The sequence below is a fragment of the Lytechinus pictus genome, chromosome 17 (genome assembly GCF_037042905.1).
Source record: "Lytechinus pictus isolate F3 Inbred chromosome 17, Lp3.0, whole genome shotgun sequence".
Taxonomy (NCBI): domain Eukaryota; kingdom Metazoa; phylum Echinodermata; class Echinoidea; order Temnopleuroida; family Toxopneustidae; genus Lytechinus; species Lytechinus pictus.
Genome location: NC_087261.1, coordinates 14,683,298 through 14,699,625, shown reverse-complemented (window position 1 = coordinate 14,699,625; position 16,328 = coordinate 14,683,298).

The window sequence follows — 16,328 nt, the reverse complement described above, 5'->3', positions numbered from 1 at the left end:
TTTTAATTTTGTCAAATTTGGCCTACCCTTTAATAGTGAAGCAGTATTATTCAAAATAATCATCTTCATTCAATGGGAAGTTCTCCAGGGGGCCGTTTCATAAAGCTGTTCGTATAAAGTTAAGAGCGACTTTAAGAACGACTGGTGATCCTTTCTTACGCGCTAAACCATCGCCAATGAATATACCATTTACCACAAGAAAGGATCACCAGTCGTTCTTAAAGTCGCTCTAATCTTACGAACAGCTTTATGAAACACCCACCAGGACTGAAATCAGACAAAAGCCTCAAGACTAGCCTTCAATCATTTGTCCATTTTGAGTCAGGTTATGACTTCAATTTCATCTCCAGCTTTTATATACACTAGGAAAAGTTACACTATTCCTATCTGATCATTAGAAACTCACCTTGTATTATTAATTCCATTATCATTATTTTGTTTTTTAATTTTGTCAAATTTGGCCTACCCTTTAATAGTGAAGCAGTATTTTTCAAAATAACCATCTTCATTCTGGGAAGTTCTCCAGGGGGCCGTTTCCATAAAGCTGTTCGTAAGTTAAGAGCGACTTTAAGAATGACTGGTGATCCTTTCTTACGCGCTAAACCATCGCCAATGAATATACCATTTACCACAAGAAAGGATCACCAGTCGTTCTTAAAGTCGCTCTTATCTTACGAACAGCTTCATGAAACACCCACCAGGACTGAAATCAGACAAAAGCCTCAAGACTAGCCTTCAATCATTTGTCGCATTTTGAGTCAGGGTTATGACTTCAATTTCATCTCCAGCTTTGATATATACTAGAAAAAGTTACACTATTCCTATCTGATCATTTGAAACTCACCTTGTATTATTAATTCCATTATCATTATTTTGTTTTTTAATTTTGTCAAATTTGGCCTACCCTTTAATAGTGAAGCACTATTTTTCAAAATAACCATCTTCATCAAAACATGTTTGTGAACTGTTTACAATGAAACAAAGCCACAATTAAAGTCACTTTAATCTTAATAATCCATGGCTGGATATCCGTGAAGGTGTGTTTCAAGGAAATGCAATCATTACACGATGCCTGATGAGCAACCTCCAAACAAGATCATTCACACCGCACCAAAAAAAAAGCCATTACAGATTTGACACAGCTGCAGAGTAGGATACATGCATGGTGGTCCTAAAGCTGCGCACCATTATCGCGCATGCAATGCGCACTCTATGTGTGGAACTGTGACTGCAGAGTGACGAACGATTCCTATTCAATTTTTCTAAAGAGGCTGCAATAAAGCAGTAAATGCAGAGAAAACCAGCAACTGTTTGAAATTTTGGGGTTATATTCATTTTAATTTTCTATAATAATACATGTATGAACATATTTTAGAAATTGAGGCACAGGAAATACTATTCTTTTGCATGATAAATCAAGTGCGTAATTAGGGCCCCTTCTACATTTGGCGGCTAAATCAAGAGTTATTCGAAAAACAGTGCGGGATTTTCGTATTTGTGAATTTTCGATATTTTCTTCTTGGATAATGATCTTTAGAATATTTACCACTATTTTAATAGTGAAAGATAATTTGTACAAGTATTGAAATTGGCATAGTTTTTATCATTTGTAAACAAGATGCGTAGCTTTAGGCCCCCCTAATAATACATGTACATGTAGCATGTACGCATTTCACACGGTGCAAGCCAGGATCATTTTGTAGTGAAACGTTAGACTGTTTTGATGTTGTTCAGTACCGTAATGGAAATTATACATGTAATTCACAGTGAACAAGCCCTCTTCTGTGACTCAATATGGATTCTTCCTCTCTTTCTCTCCTTTTTTTTGGAGAAGCCTGGAAGAAGAAACTGAATTACGGACTAGATAGTTTGTAGCTGTAAAGTCTTCCTTGACATATTAAAGAAATTAGAAATAAAAAATATGAAATACATGTAGATCATGGTAAAAACAAACATTGGAATAGTCATAAAGGATCATATGAAATGATCCCATTCAGACTGGATTTTCATTAGGGCCTCTGTATGCCAATGTGAGAAGTGACCACTTCTATCAAAGAGTTTAAATGACATTTCAGTTTCCTGGAAGGAAAACGCTTTTCCACTTTTCAAGGATCAGGGTTGACAATTAGATGGCTTTAATTCAGGGAAATGCAAGTGTCAAATACTACAAGTACAAAGAGGGAAATCCTTATAGGGACTACACGTTCCTACAAGTTTTATGTGAAAAGCTTTTTAATATTTTATTAGTCCTAAATATTCATTTTACAGAAAATGTAGGGTTACACACAAAAAATTTACTTTGCAGTTTATCAAGGCACGTGTACATGTATGTAATTCAATTTTCATTTTATTAATTTTTCAAAAGAGATAAGAGGTTAAGCACCTGCCTGGAGAATGGCAAGGATGGATAAGTGCCTTGCTAAAGGATACTTGTGTCAGGTGAGATTCGAGCCCTCAACCCATCAGGCTTGTATTCTGATTTCTGAAGTCTGGTTTAACTTCTAGGTATTACCCAGTCCGTGTTATTAAAAGCTCCATGGTCTAACTCTGTGCTAAATTTATGGGAAGCTGAATATGTCAGACCTTTGTGCACTTCTGATGTTTATTTATTCTTTTTTATAAGCTTTAATATTGAAGAATATTATCTTTAATTAATATTCATCATTCCCAAAGAGCTATGATAAAAGTGAGCACCCAATATTTTCTGTTTGAGATCTCTAACACAATCGGCTACCCATAATAAGACCAAATCTTTGGACCAGTGTTTGAATTAGACCCAAGTTCAAAATATGAGCCTCAGAATCTAAGTAAGATTGAGATTCAATTAACCACTGAACCAATACAGTGTACACCACCGACACATCGCCTCCACGTTCACCCCGAATATCAAAGCAACATGTGAGAAAAATCAGTTCAACCTGCGTCATCCATCAGACAACTCCATGTTGCGACACTAAGCAGTCTGGTATGCTACTTGATGAAAGCCAAGATGGGGAAGATGAAACCAGATTCTATTCACCACAGCAGGGAGAACGGACCACTGGTGAGACATGACCTGCCGTTAAACACACAGGATGATACAGCACAGCAGGGCCCAAGTTACACAAAGCTTAGCACTTGATTGTTGGGCTGATTCCTATGATGGATTCCATTGATTATTGTGTGTGATCAATCCTATAATTAGCCCTGTACGATCGATCGCTAAGCTTCAAGTTACCGGGTCCAGGTGGGTGTTTACTTTAAGAACGACTGGTGATCCTTTCTTGTGGGAAATGGTTTACACCAAAATGTTCATTGGCTATGGTTTACCGCGCAAGAAAGGATCACCAGTCATTCTTACAGTCGCTCTTAACTTACAAACAGCTTTATGAAACAAACCCCAGGTCATGGTTCATAACACAGTGCAGCTTAGGCAAGGTCAATTTAAGGTGTATGATGAATGATGAAGTCTTCTTGGAATACATATGGAGTTGTGCTTCCGTTATGGAAAGGTTGATTTTCAATTACTTCTGTCAAGGAAATTTTATTTTTGAGGCATCACAAATTTGCTATGTGTGAAACCTGTCTAAAGCTTTGGATTGACTCAATATTGGAAATTCATAACATTAGAATCTCACAAGAGAGCACAGACTACTCAATCTTTTTTACCAATTGAATCTCTAAGAAAGTTAGAATTTAAATTGGGAGGATATTTGGCACCCTCTATAAAGCTGTGCACTGATTTTTTTTTTAAACTAAAGGTCTTTCTTTGAACAAGTAGGCATTTTTTAAACAATTTTACGAGGCAACCCCATATGTAGCAAAAAGCTCAAAACAAAGATTATATCCTGAATACTATGTTTTGGAACATGCTTTGGAATATGCGAATTATGTTTTTTTGGTTTTTAAATAATAGTTGACAGGGAGATTGAGAAAAGGTGTGTGTGTGTGGGGGGGGGGGGGGGGGTCACATGCAGGCTGCCTACACTACTACATGTACCGGTATGTGTAAAGTAGATTCGGAAAATGTGTGAGTAAAAATACCACAGTGTAAGAAGCGGTCTGCATCCTAAATGTCAATCCCCTCAACACCATCTGCATAATGAATGACCAATCTTCGAAAATAGATCATTCAGAATAGAAGGAAATATCTGAAAGCACTATTTTTTATCTTATGACAGGGTTCATTCCATTGCTAATGCATGTAGGTGTTCGCATCCATGCAAAGCACCAAGTGTGCCCCCAGGTCAATTATGTTCACCAAATCAAGAAATATTTCATTGTCTAAAGCATGATGCCACATGTGAAGCATTATATTCTGAGGGCTGAAAAAAAAACATTTTGGGTGAAAAACAGAATGCAGCCATATTCTGTAATTTAATGCACCAGTACCTTGTGCAGTATATCCTATATAAACTACACAACATTATGCTCAAAGAGATTTGGGAAGGGGGGGGCGGTAGCAAAGAAAGAACATGAGAAGGCACTGCAACAAGTAATCCTGGCCATTTGTAGGCAAAGAAAGAAAATATATTTTTGGTGTTAGGTTAAAACTGGTAGAAAATGCAAACAGAGCCCCCCCCCCCCCCCCCAGAGACCTACACAAATTAATATAGGAGGCAAATTTCAAATATGTACATGTACATGTACATAAGGTCACCCCTCTAACTTTCTTGCAGGCACTTCAAAAATTCTGCACCATGTCTATCTGCAGGAATCACACTACATATATATGTTAAAGTGCTATACGACTGGTGGCTTTTCTGCATTCACTAGTCGTCTTGTCTATGAGGCCGTTCTCATTACGCTTTTTAAAACTAATACTGGAAAATGGTTCAGGAAACCAGTTTGGAAGATCGCTTTACTAGCGTTCCCACTTGATCACATAAAAGTGGTTTTCAAAATCACTTCACGTAAAGCGATCTTGTTGCTATGGAAATGCTCTCAGTGGGGTGACACATTTCACGCGAAATTCGAAACCGCAGCATAGGCACTCTATACCTGTCGCGTGGAGTAACGCGCTCAAAATGTGCCAAAATCGCTTCCCGAAAAACGATTGTGTCCTCACTTACGCTAAAACCAGTTTAACGAGGCAAAGCAGTCTTGAAAACTACATCGCGAGGTGGTTTTCTGAACCGGTTTGGAAGATCACTTCCAGGATCGCTTCGACGTTCTCACTACACGTTAAACTAGTTTCCACTATTAAAACTAGTTTCCAGTAAACTAGTTTTCGGAGGGTAGTGATCTGTCTTACATGTATTTGAACATTCTAAGACACAAAAGACAATTCCTGCATTAACGACAGGGCCCTACCTTTTGTTAATTGGAAACTAAATGAAATACATGCAAAGCATAGATATGGAGGATACTTCTTGCATGAATATCAACACCAGATAAATAAACAAATTTCTCCATCAATATTTAACAAAACTGTGAACGCTTCTCCAGACAAGGCAAATAGCCATTGTTTCAATGTGGCTCCTCAAAATGAATGCCTAAACAGCAAAATAAAACAAGCATCCCGCAGCATAGGTCTCCTCATATAAAATCGGTCATCCTCTCTCGAAAGCAGTATCTTGCAATGAAAGATGATTTTAAGATGCCTTCAATATGAAAACAATGTAAAAAACTTGCTCAAATCCTCCCCGAGTAATTGAAGTCTTCCTCATAACAATAAATCATCACAAACTAGGCAGCATCCGTGCTCTTATCCAAATCTCAATCCGTATGGTTACTAAGGACCAAGTTCAAGTACATGTAAAGTAACAGATGCAATGCACAGATGCTTTTCAATGCTACATCTGTATGATGACATTACAGATGAAATCCCTAATTGCTCTTTGCCTCCTGTAGAACTGTATTATTATGTATGACGGATATATCACAGGCCAGACCCCACCATGCCATCATACTTGTGGCATGCAAGATTTGTAAAGTTAGAACCCCTCATGTTGATGGAGAGTTCATCCCTGTTCACACGTAGCCCAGTGACGATTGACAGAATGAATTGAATAACGTCTGAAAGCGAACACCTTCAATTTGTAATACCTTAATTATTCTTTATCAGATTTTGATGAAAAGGATAGCCCAGGCACATGTGTTTCAAACAGAAAAATCAGAAGAAAAAAATCTCATGAAAAATTGATGGAAAAAAGGTTTGCATTGCTGTAGATGCATATACTCATGAATGAGAAATGAGTGACATTATGATGTCATCACCCCACTTTGTACAATTTTGAAATCATGTTTATTCATCTTTTTAATCTGTTTAATATTCAGATATCATAAATTTAGGACTGGGATGTCCCTTTAATCTTAAAAAGCAGTTTTGTTGGTTGAATATTACTTTATGTATTTCGATAGATACCTAATATTTTTTAAGGTTGGAGTACTATACTAATTTTTAAACATGATTCCATGTATACATGGATCGAAAAATTCAAAAAAAAATTCTAGTTCTTGATGTACTACTCTTAATTCCATTATATTAAAGACTGAATACAGAATAAATTTTCTAATACCTTGCCAATGCATGCATGAACTTGTATGACATCATATCATGCAATATTGAATTAGCCTTGGGTAATGATATTGATGGATTAATGATGCATGGTTTGGGCTTCATGAAACTAAAATGTGTAGTACACTGTACTTTGCCCAAATGCCTTTATCAAGGTCTCCGCCAAAACATCTATTTATCAATTTTAGTAAGCGTATTTTCTGAATTAATTTATCTCTGCCATGTTTAATTGAATTACCAAGAAATGCTGTATTTTCCCCACAACTACTGTACACGTATCCGATCAAGGGCACTGCCAACAAAATCTATTTTTGCAGGTTTTTTTTTTTAGACTTTAAAATCAGTTGTTGATTGACTTAATATGGGCCCATAGTTTTCACATAAACGCTTAATTTACAAATTTAAAATCTAAACCCAACTCGATAAGGTGGGAGGAAATACAGAATTGCTGAGCGCCATAGGAACTGTGTAGTCTGCTGTGCAAACCCAAAGGGTCTGAATTGCAGCCTACTCATGCCTTGTGTACTGAAGACCCTCTCGCTCAGGCCAGCAAGTTTTGTATGTGCTAGTCTTTGCCAGTCAGACGGCAGGTCCCAAGAAAGTGGCTTCTTTCATCCAAGTGATATTCATGACTTGAGATGTTTTGCATATTTAATGAGCTTGATGCGGACCGAAACACCTCTTTTCATTCGGTCATTGCTGCTCTAATTGTGCATCGAATTTCATGAATTTGGTATCATTGTAAATAAGAAGAATAATTCTTTCAGATCATGTGTTTGAATTTATTCAAAGATTTTGTAATATAGGTTAAAATTTTGATCTAAAATATGCTACAAAATAATTATTTTCACCTGACAAAAGCTGCTATTTTCACACTTTATTTTTGTTTGAGCCCAAATGATTTTTATATCATGATAAAGCTGAATATGTATGCTTTAAAATGATATAGGTTTCAAAATAAGAATTGGTTTAAATGGGTCAAGATCACACTTTTCATTTGCCAAGTACATAAAGCAGCTTGAAAACAAGAATACTGCACTCTGATTGGTCAAAGAGACCACACACTGGCAAATTGCAAGGTTCCAGTGCCTGGGTTCATGGGAAGGTCACACTTCCTCTGTGGTAATCTCCTCAAATACCCCGCGCCTGTTGTTCTGTGAACCTTATCCAGCCAATCAGAACTCTGGATTTCATGCAAGTACAAAATTTCAGAAATCTCGTCTTGTACCTTGGTGGGAAAAGTGTGATCTTGACCAGATTAAAAGGTGCCGCATATCAAGAGTGGCATTGTGAGAAAGTGCAGAAGTTCAGCTTAATGGTGATATAGATACCCGGTATCATTGAGGCTCAAAATAAAAAGTTTTGCACAATTTGCAAAAGAAAACAGAGGAAGAAAATTCAATTTTGAGGCACATTTTCAGGTCAGAAATTTACTTATTTAACAAAATATTGTATACAAAATAAATGACCAATATGAAAGAGTAACATTTACTCTATCTGATGGTGCAATAATATTTCATTTAACTTGAGGTTAAAACAGGTAAATTCTTAGAGAAAGAAAATCTCACGAATCACGAGATTTTGCAAGGAGGAGGATTCAGCCACGAGATGATTTGGATGAATCTGGCCTTTTTGCTCATTAGCATAGGGACCTGCGGTCTGACTGTTGCGTGGAGACACACTTGTTGATCAAAGTTTCAATCAGGGTCTGTGCTGCAGACTAGGAACTGTGCTCCTCAGACAATCCAAAATTCCAAATCAAAGAAAATTGTCAGATGAAAAAAGATAAATGCCAGTTGTGGTAACGATTTCAAAAGTGTGTTCGAACAAAATCCAATAAAATGACCAATCCAATAAAAAGTGTCCGTTTGCATGAAAAAAAATGTGCCAAAAGATTCTGGAAGGAATTGTGTAATTGCTGAGAAATTGGCAAATTAGGGCGGGTTCAAGCAAAATTGACGGGTCTTTTTTCAAGCAATAATATTTCACTGTCCCACATGTGCTAATCTGTGTTGGCCACCTACATGTACATGTACTAAATGATTGGATTTTTCCAACTTAGATTTCATTTCACAAAGTTCAGTTTATTTAACTGTACCAGATCTGGGGCCCGTAACACAAAGCTTTAATAGCAATGATCATAGACACATTTTTCCACGATTGATTCCATTGACTACAATGTACAATCAGTCGTAAAAATGAAGTGTACGATCAATCGCTAACTTTGTGTTACGCGAACCTCGGATCCACGATGATCAAGTGACATTTGATCTTGAATACAGACTTTCTTGCGAAATCAGTGTTTACTGCAAACACTTTTGTTCATCCATAATGAAATACTTCCCAGGTAAGTTTTTCTGGATGAAACCATTGTAGACTACATGTATCATGGCAACCCAACCTTGAGGCCAGACCTTTGAAAAATGACCTAACCAATCTCAATGTCGTTATTAGTTTTAGTGGCTCATGGCAATTCAGATGACATAATCAATGCTAAATCAATAAAGCGATGGCAGTTCATAAACATCACTCGGGAATAACCAATACAAAGTGATTGTGTTCTATAAACAGCAGGTACCTCAACAGTGTATGGTAGGCCTACAGACTTCACTAAAAATTAACACTGAACATTCCTTACAGAAATTTAAGTGTGCTGGAAATTGGTAACCTAGGTAACCAGCTAGTGCCAAGCTGATGGCTGACTATATAGTTATTAGCAAGCAATTAAAAACTAGCAAACAGTACATGCTTGGAAAAAAATATGTTCACTACATGTAGGTTGACAAGAGCTACTTGCCGGCCTTGTTACTAGCTATCAGCAAGCTTGAAGTTTCTGTGAGGGATCTACACTATGTTTGGTTATTGGTGATTTGCCTCATTTGAAATGTCAGTTAAGGTCAAAAATTTAAAAAAGGGGTTTAATCGATGAGATAATGAACATTGAATTGAATTTTTACAATTATTGAATTTGATGCATCGATCTGTTTGTGCTCCTATGAATGCCAAAACTCAGAAGCACAAGAAGGTAGATCAGGGCATTTACAGAAGGAATGCATGAAAAGGTTTCTTTAAAGGCAGTTACTACACATTTTCATCATCTAGGTCAAGTAGGCCTAGTCAGTTATTCACAAACATATGTAGATGACATGATTCTGTAAGATGTTCTCTGCTTTGTGTTGCATTCATGAGCACTGCTGGGGCTGCACTAGGCCACCCTAGCCATCTGGTTTGGGGTTCTCTCAGCTGTATGGCAAAGTTCCATTCATCACTTTTTGTATTATGAAGGGTATCAAATCTATCAATGTCTTCCATTTCATCTAAAAATGCTCAAGTTTTGTTGAACTTTTATGTATCATTGCACCTTATTTACAAGGAAGAGATACAGTATAGTGTCATTCAATCAGAAGCAAACCTTCATACTCTTTTTTTAAACAAAGTTATCCCCTTTTAAAGGAATCATACATATACCAGCCTTAATTCATTGCATGTCCATTGCCTCTTTCATATTCCTTATGAAACAAATTAATGAATATGAATTCACTGACAGGATTACCCTGGGTAAGCTAAATTAATAAATAGATGAATAGATAGATAGATAAATAAATAAACATATTTTAAATAAATTAATAAATAAATGAAATAAATTTACAAATACATAAATAGACAAGAAAGTAAACAATAAATAAATAGAAAGACAGACAGACAGACAGACAGACAGACAGATAGATAGATAGGTAGATAGATCTATACTATAGATAGATAGATAGATAGTTTAGACAAAGTAAATAAATAAATAAATCAATCAATTAATTTGTACATGAATACATTTTATATCAGTGTGCACATAAACATGGCTGCCGAAAAGGAGAATAAAATAAGAGACACAGAGTGTAAACTAGAACTGACTAAAGGGACATATATGTGATATACATGTAGCCGCCATAGAGCATTCCAAACAGGTCACACCAAGGTTTAGTTTCTCTATCCTCCTACATGTATCAAAGCACTGATTGACATACGGAATATTAACAAGCATAGCTGAACAGAAAAGAAAGAAGGGGAAGGGTCCTTTCCTATTTGCATCCCAAAACACAGAAACATAATATAGTCATCCGTGTGTTCACACTATGGTGCATCCACAACAGTCTGATCATCAAAAAAACATATAGGCCCATATTCTGAACTCAGAACTTTATTTAAACTCTGGTCTAAAATTGTGGTTTCACTATGGAAAGCCAACTGCAGCACAAATACCTAAAATGTACAGAGCTCATCTGTCACTCCATGGACCTAGGTCCATGGTCACTCAGATCATTTATAACTGTCTGGGAATAACTGAATAAGTTTTCTTCACCATAATAGCATGATATAAAAAAACAGTGAACATATGAAACATATAATATCAATACAAATTTTCACATTTTGGCTACCCATAATTTCAGCACAGAGTTAGACCCTGGCCTATAAAGTTTTACCAGCCTTCAGAATGCGGGTCATAATGTACAGTTATATAATAAACAATACATGCTCTTGTAATTCAAGAGTGAGTCAACTTGGTTGGATAAATAACCACCTAGTATCGCAGGGGTACTCTCGGCTGTACTCCAAGCAATGATTCAATTGCAAAATTTGCAATCAATTTTTGAGTCTGTGACAAATTTAAGTAATTTATCACATCATGGACCTACATGTAAACTGTACTCACATTCACCATTGATTGCCTAGGGACTATAGTCTAGATTGTTGGCACGTGACTCCTGCATACATAGTACACTCCGACGTTTTTTTATTTCCAATTCGTCTAATGCCAATTTGTCCAACTGCCAACTCGTCTACTATCATTCGGTCTACCAACAGACAGGCATCAGTTCGGCCACTATCCACATGGTCTAATTGCCAATTTGTCCATTCACCATTTCGTCTAATAACCAGGTCCAATAGCCAAAGTCCATATACCATTTCGCCTAATAGGACTAAGTGTTAATTGTGCAAAATGGATGAAAATGATATTAGACCAACTGGTTATAAGACTAAATAGTCATAGACGATATGGTGATTAGACGAAGTGATGATTGGACCAAATGGTAATTGGATCAAAGGGTTGTTAGAAAAAATGTTGATGGACAGAATGGCATAATTATAGACTATAAAATGAAAGTAGACTATGTGGTGAGTGGACAAGTTGGCAGTAGACAAACTAACAATTTACCTACATAAACCACTTCTATTTTAATAGATAAACTGTCACTTAACCTGTGGAATGGCAAGCATGGAAAAACCTTTTTTGAGATTTATTGAATTTTACTAGAATCACTTGTCAATGACTTGTAATACATAAATAGCCCTAGGGCCCATCGCAGAAAGAGTTGCATTTGATCGCATTCATCTACAAAAAAATATTCAAGCGCAAGTCCCTAAAAAGCGCTTTTGATTGTAACCTTTCTTCATTTTGCAGATTTAGCAGTACCTTGCGAAAAGTAGTCCCCTATGATTTTTTTAAATGCCTGCCCTAGAGAGAGAGAGAGAGTATCCAGGATTTTTAATAGAGAAGCATTTTTTGTAAATTGTAATATGCATCTATGTTCGATGGGTAAATCTCAAAATGTAGAGGGGGGGGGTGCGTTCCTTGTGCCCCCTCCTGGATCTGCCGCTGAGGTAGGTGGGGTAGGGTGAAATCTGGGGCCTGTCTTACAAAGAGTTATTATTGATCCGATCAATCGCAACTATGGAAAGCCAGCAAAGTCAACATATAAAATGCATGTTTGTTCAAAAGATTTTCTAGATATGAATGTACATCCATGAATTCATTGATTTCTCGACAATTTGGTGTGTTCTCCTTTGTTTACAAACGACATTTTGCAAATTTCATGTAGAAAAAATAGGGCACTGATGGATTTCCATAGAGCTACGACTGATTGGATCAATCGTAACTCTTTGTAAGACGGGGCCCTGGAGTACAGGAACAAGACATTACACACAAGTGTATGGCTTAACCATGGCTCTCCGGAATCGCCTGGAAGCTGAACAAGCCATCCTTTTACAAACTGCATTTGTCAATTTCACCCTTACATGTATTTCCCAATAGCATTCCCCATATTAAACACACTAATGTCATTTACAGGCCGTCTAAGCCTTCGTTTCATCCCTAACATGTTGGATGTTTCTCCGTGTAGAGCATATCTCCTCTCCACCTTGTTTTAAATGAACATTTCTGTGCAAGCACACAAGTCCTTCATAGTTCATGCCATCTCTTTTGAGACAGTTTACAGGGGAGACAGAGATTCGCTTTGCCTCGTTTCAATGCAAATTTTTTCAATTCAGGGGAAATGCTCTTTTGCTAATGATTGTACTGCACGTTTATGTACTTGTGCAAAATTTGGCATATTTTCCTGCATCCTTTTTGGTAATTATTTTACTGAAGTATAAGTACAGTACGGAGTACCTTATTAATTGTTTAGGACAGCCTAATAATGCAGGCCGTCATACTCGGAAGTTTTAGCCAGCATTTGCCGACATAAATAAGGCAAGCCATTTGCTCCTTTAATGCAATTTTTTCTTTCAATATCAAGAATTACTTTTTATTTATCAAGAAATCAGTTTGTGATTTTACAAGTTCACAAAAGAGGCGATTTCTTGACAAATACAAAAACACAGGCGTGACAAAAACACTTGCATGTTGGCTCAGTTGGTAGAGCGTCTGTCTCAAAACCTTGAGGTCGGGAGTTCAAGCCTCTGCTGCATCAGACCAAAAGACATTCAAAGATCAGAGATGCTGCTACCCTGTTTGGCATTCAACGATTATAAGAGATGGAAAAACAGTGGCTGCCGGGCCCACAATCAATTGGGCAAAATGAACGTTCAGAGTTTTTCTATTTCAGATTCTATTTCGAACAATAAAATATGGATTTTCATTTAGAGAAAAAAAAATTTGCTTGCTATAAAAGCATGTCAGCGGCATATGCTTCCTAAAACCTCTGGGGGGCCGTTTCATAAAGCTGTTCGTATTAAGAGCGACTTCAAGAATGACTGGTGATCCTTTCTTATACTCGCTATAACCATTGCCAATGAATATACCATTTACCACAAGAAAGGATCACCAGTCGTTAAAGTCGCTCTTAACTTACAAACAGCTTTATGAAACACCAACCAGGTCCCTGTAACATAAAGCTTAGTAATTGATCGTAGGGGTAATTTTTACAATTGATTCCATAGACTCTTATGCATGATCGATCACAGAAATCACCACGATCAATCGCTATAAAAAGCTTTATGAAACAGGCTCTGGTGGGTGTTTCATAAAGCTATTCGTAAGTTAAGAGCGACTTTAAGAACGACTGGTGATCCTTTCTTACGCGCTTAACCATCGCCAATGAATAAACCATCCACAAGAAAGGATCACCAGTCGTTCTTAAAATCGCTCTTAACTTACGGACAGCTTTATGAAACACCCATCAGGTCCCTGTGCACATAAAGCTTAATAAGTGATCATGGGGTAATTTCTACAATTGATTCCATAGACTCTTATGCATGATCGATCATAGGAAATCAGCCCTATGATCAATCGCTAAAAGATTTATGAAACAGGCTCAGGTGTGAACAGGAACATGTATAGTCTAAATTACAAATTTAAAGCAGCTCAAAACCATAGAGAAACCACAAACCAACCCATAGAATGGACCCATAGGCCTACATGTACTGTACACATTGCAGACAAATACATGTACGTGTAGGAACTGCTTGGTGAAAACAGACGGACAGCACATACAAGCTGTACACATTCTCATTTTGAACCTGAAAATCTCAAAGTATATAAAAAGAGAATGCCGCCCCTTGAAGGAAAACATACTGATTAAACATTACTTAGGATTAATTACTATAATTCGGGAACAGGAGAATATTGGATGCACTGTGATGTGTCTCGGAGTTACATTATGCACACCTGTTACAATCTGGGGAGCATTTCATAAAACGAAGATTCAAAGATTGTGTTATAAGCTACTGTAATCCTTGCATTTGATTGGCTCTGATATATTTTTTTTCAGTGAAAATTACTGGTCATTTGTTTCATGAAACACTACCCATAAATTGAAAGAATGAACTGAAGAAGGATGCGAAGGAAGAAAGGGGGGGGGGGAGAAGACCAAGAGGATGAAGAATGATGAGAGAAGAATATATTAAAAAGGATGAAGATGAAGAAGGGAAGAGGAGGAAGGTAGAGCAGTAATATGGAGGTGGAGAAGATGATAGTGAAGGAGACCATCATATGAAAATGGAGAAACAAGAAGGAGGAAGAGGACAAAGAGTTGGAAGACACAAAGAAGGAGATGAAGAAGGATGGGAAGAGGAAGGAAGAGCAACAAGTTGGAGGTGGAGAAAATGATGATGATGAAGGAGGTGGAGGAGGCCATAAGATGAAGATGGAGGAGGAAGAGTTGGAACTTGGAAGAGACAAAGAAGGAGATGATGAAGGATGGGAAGAGGAGGAAGGAAGAACATCTAGTTGAAGGTGGAGGAGAAGATGATGAAGGAGTTGGAGGAGACCATAAGGTAAAGATGGAGGAGGAGGAAGAGTTGGAACTTGGAAGAGACAAAGAAGGAGATGAAGAAGGATGGGAAGAGGAGGAAGGAAGAACAAGTTGGAGGTTTAGAAGATGATGATGAAGGACGGTGCTGAGGATGAAGAGGGGCAGACGAGAAGGAAGAGCAGGGGACTCATCAACACATCACAAGAACCAATGAGGGTGTATTTTCCATCCATACCAATTAAAGAAATGGCTGTTAATTCCTAAAAGCTTTCCAATTCCAGCTGAAATTCTATTCTGCATTCCAACGATCCACGATGGCATGCTGATGAAGCCTACCAAACACTGCATCACCTTCACCATGAATAGTTTCATGAAAGTCAACGATTATGGAAATGAATGAAAAACTCTATCTACATGTACACACATCAAGGACAAGCAGTCAACCCGCAAAGCTTTGAATAATTTCTACTCGAGCCATGAGAACAAAATAGCAATAAGCATCCATTAAAGAGGAAATTTTCTATGCAACCAGAATAAAGGGTAAAGCATTTTTCTTAAAATATAAATATAAAATAAATGTCAGTAGAAATCTAGATATCAACCTCTCCCACTTCCCTCTTTCTGAGTGTGAAGTTATGCATGTAATGTACATGTATGTATCATAACAAAAATGATGTAAAATCGGGCACCACAGAGGAGAATAACCGAGCAATGATCTTCACAAACACATCAAGAACACACTATCGATGAAATAAGTCAATCAGGAAGCAATGATTTTTTTTTTCCAATGAATTTGACTTCAACGAAAACCAAACAGTGCATCTTCTCTCAAAATGCAGCTCTCATTTGGAGAAAAAAAAGAGAAGAATTCTTACCAAGTTTTATTTCACTTTAATTCTAGAAATGCAAAATGTGAGATTTTTCATAGAAAATATACATGTAAGAAAGACAAAAAAAAGTTTGTTGAAAATTGTTCTATATCATCTTGATGTCTACAGTATCTGTTGAGACTTGGGACTATTTTCATATACTTGTACATACTGTATACATGTACAGTTTAGGTTGACTTGCGCATCTATGACTAATACCTTGGTCACATTTGTTCTACGGCGGCCGTACGGCGAGTCGAAAACAGCCGTTTTAACATTTGTTTGTACCAGCTACATATAAGTGGTTTGAGTAAAAATGAATAAAACGGCTGTTTTCGACTAGCCGTACGGCCGCCGTAGAGCAAATGTGACCATGGTATTACTGTCAAGACTGAGGAATCCAACTCAAGTGGAAAGTTAAAAAGATAAAAATTC